This window comes from Ranitomeya imitator, chromosome 10 (genome assembly GCF_032444005.1).
Source record: "Ranitomeya imitator isolate aRanImi1 chromosome 10, aRanImi1.pri, whole genome shotgun sequence".
In the NCBI taxonomy this organism is placed as follows: Eukaryota; Metazoa; Chordata; class Amphibia; order Anura; family Dendrobatidae; genus Ranitomeya; species Ranitomeya imitator.
The window spans coordinates 9,984,077-9,987,443 of record NC_091291.1 but is presented as its reverse complement, the minus strand read 5'-3'; positions in this window follow the sequence as shown (position 1 = coordinate 9,987,443).

Below are 3,367 nucleotides of genomic sequence, written 5' to 3'. Positions count from 1 at the left end.
GGATTTTATATCATGTGTGTCCCATCGTTGACTTACATATTGGGGCAGAGGTCGGACTGATTTTTGTGCATTGGGTTTCAAATGAATGCGTGCAAATATCATGCAGGTGCTACAGTTTTTGCAATGTCCAACCTCAGAAACGGAGAAGAGATAGTGTTCCTTGCTGTGGGAGTCAGTGACATTCAACAAAAAAAGTGATAACACAAAAGACAAAGAATAAAGAAGTTGTGCTTTGGGGTAACTAATTGACGTAGGTGCGGATAATGGACTCCAAAACTGCGCAGGCTAGGAGGCTGAACTGTGATCTCCTTCATTACAACTGGGTGGTGGGACAGGATCTGTGTGATCATCATCAGTAGTTGTGATAGAAGTTACTTGTGGTGGGACAGGAGCTGTGTGATCATCATCAGTAGTTGTGATAGAAGTTACTTGTGGTAGGACAGGAGCTGTGTGATCATCGTCAGTAGTTGTGATAGAAGTTACTTGTGGTGGGACAGGAGCTGTGTGATCATCATCAGTAGTTGTGATAGAAGTTACTTGTGGTGGGACAGGAGCTGTGTGATCATCATCAGTAGTTGTGATAGAAGTTACTTGTGGTGGGACAGGAGCTGTGTGATCATCATCAGTAGTTGTGATAGAAGTTACTGTTTCCCTTTTGTAGAGAACCAGTCCTTGGAGTTTCATCATACTAAAAGTTCAAGTTTCTGAGATGGTGATCTCCTTGAGAGAACTTGTAGTCAAGTTATTCGCAGGGTCTCACCCATGAGATCATATGATCCAACAGAAAAAAATAATCCATGAATATTCACAATTAAATAATATTATACTGGCTAAATTATTAATACTTAAGGACTAGTCACAAGATCCTTGCTGCTCCTTACTTTCTCTTTAGGTGGGCACTACAGCCAGGGGTGTAGCTATAGTAGGTGCAGGGGTTGCAATTGCAAACAGGCTCTGGAGCCAAGAAGGACCCAGAAGCTTCCTTTGACCCACATGCAAAGACTATTAGAATTAAAGATCTCCTCCAGTTGGGAACCCTGTTTGAAATTTTGCATTGGGGCCCACGAGCTTCAAGTTACGCCACTGACTACAGCAAATCACAGCAGAGAACTCGGACAGCGGAAGGGAATGTGTGTTCGTTAGGCACTCACTTCATGTGTTGCTCGGGATGCTCTTTACTCGTCGAATTTATTTTTAATGTTTGAGTGGGAGCCAATGAAAATGTGGTTATTGTCTGAAGGAATCTGTGTCACTCTTTCAATTAAAAGACTTTATTCTGGCTGTGTCTTTAGCTCCCATACAACCATAGGATTAGTAAGCAGAGTTCATATTTGTGGGGTTGATGTCACCTTTGTATTGTCTGGTGACATCAAGCCCACGCCTTAGTAATGGAGAAACATCTATAAGACATCTATAAGACACCTGTCTTAGAGATGTTTCTCCATTAATAAGGCGTGGGCTTGATGTCACCAGACAATACAAAGGTGACATCAACCCCACAAATATGAATCCCACTTGCCTCCACTACAGGACAAGTGGGAAGAGCTGGGCAAAGTACCAGAATTGGTGCATCTAATAGATGCACCTTTTCTGGGTGGATGTGGGCTGCTGTTTTTAGGTTGGGAGGGGGGAGGCAATATTAAAGGCCCCTTACCAGCCTGAGAATACCAGTCCCCAGCTGTCTGCTTTAGCAAGGCTGGTTGTCAAAAATGGGAGGGACCCCACATTGTTTTTACAATTATTTTTTTAAATAAATTAAAAAAACAGCATGGGGACCCCTTCTATTCTATTCTTCATAGCCTTGCTAATGCTGACAGATGAGGGTTATAAAAAATACAGGGGAACCCATGCTTTTTTTCTTCCTTCTAATTATTTATTTAGGGGGCCGGCTGATGAATACTCCAATCAGCCGCTTCTGCTCTTGCTGTTATTAGCAGCAGCAGGTGTCAGATAATGGGAGGAGTAGTCCCATCAGCTGACACCAATGACAGGAGGTAAACTTTATACCTCCGATCACAGCTGCAGGCTCACACTGACATTTGACAAGTTTGTGATTGGTGTGTAGGAGTCATGTGACGTGTGTATGTATCCTGTGTCTAGCGTGTGACTGGCGTATATGTGTTCTATGCCTAGCGTGTGACTGGTGTGTCATGTGTTTGGTGTGTGTATGTGGCACATGTTTAATTAATACAATCTGTCTTTGCTTATAAAATATAATTGTTCTCGGCAGCACTTGACTTGTTTACGCAAAATTATCTGCTGCCGATCAATATGTTTTTAAATCAAGCATAAAAATCATTGCACCCAACAAATGAGCGTGTTGCTGGTTTGTTAGGTGATAGTCTGGGCAGGTATATAGTTGGAATAAATTCCATGATTATAAGCTTGACTAGATGGAAGCTAAGGGAAGACTCGGCAGCTAGTACCCATTAGGCCTAGTGGGCCCCAAGAATGATTTTCTCTGGTGGGCCCAAACTACTCCAGTCCAACGCTGCCAACACACCGTGGACTTGGACCTTATGGAAGCACCTGACACATGAGCACCTTCTTGCTGTACTATCTTCAACATGATGCCCGTATTTTTTAGGGTTAGAAATAGTGTTGCAATCATGTACTCATGGTGGTTCTGGCACTGCATTCATGAACTAATGGTGGTTCTAGTGCCACACTCATGTACTGGCAGTGGTTCTGGCTCTGCAATCATGTACTGGTGGTGGTTCTTGCTTTGCATTCATGTACTGATGGTGGTTCTGGCAGTGTATTCATGAACTAATGGTGGTTCTAGTTCCACATTCAAATACTGGCAGTGGTTCTGGCTCTGCAATCATGTACTGGCGGTGGTTCTTGCTCTGCATTCATGTACTAATGGTGGATCTGGCACTGCATTCATGAACTAATGGTGGATTTGGTGCCACACTCCTGTGCTGACTGTGGTTCTGATCTTGTACACATGTAACCATCCATAACATGCTTCATGTCTACGTTAAAACTTAAAAATCCTCAAAACTTAGAGATTTAAGATTGAGTTGAGGAGGATTTGGCAATTTTCTGCTACCAAAGCTCAGTTTAAGTTAGCATGTGTTCATACTAATTTCTTTTTTAGCAGAAACCCTCCAAATCTTCCTCAAATACTCAAAACTTGGTTCTGTTTTTTTGTTAATGTACTGGAGATGTATTAATGTACTGATGGTGGTTCTGGTGATGTATTCATGTAATTACGAATTTACATTTTTTTGCGGCCCTTGGGATTGGTTCAATATGGCAATGTGGCCCTTGGACCAAGTAATCCATGCTTGAAGATATTAATTGTCTGTCCACTGCTTACCCCTAATATAAACCACAAAAACCCCACACACCGTAAATGTTT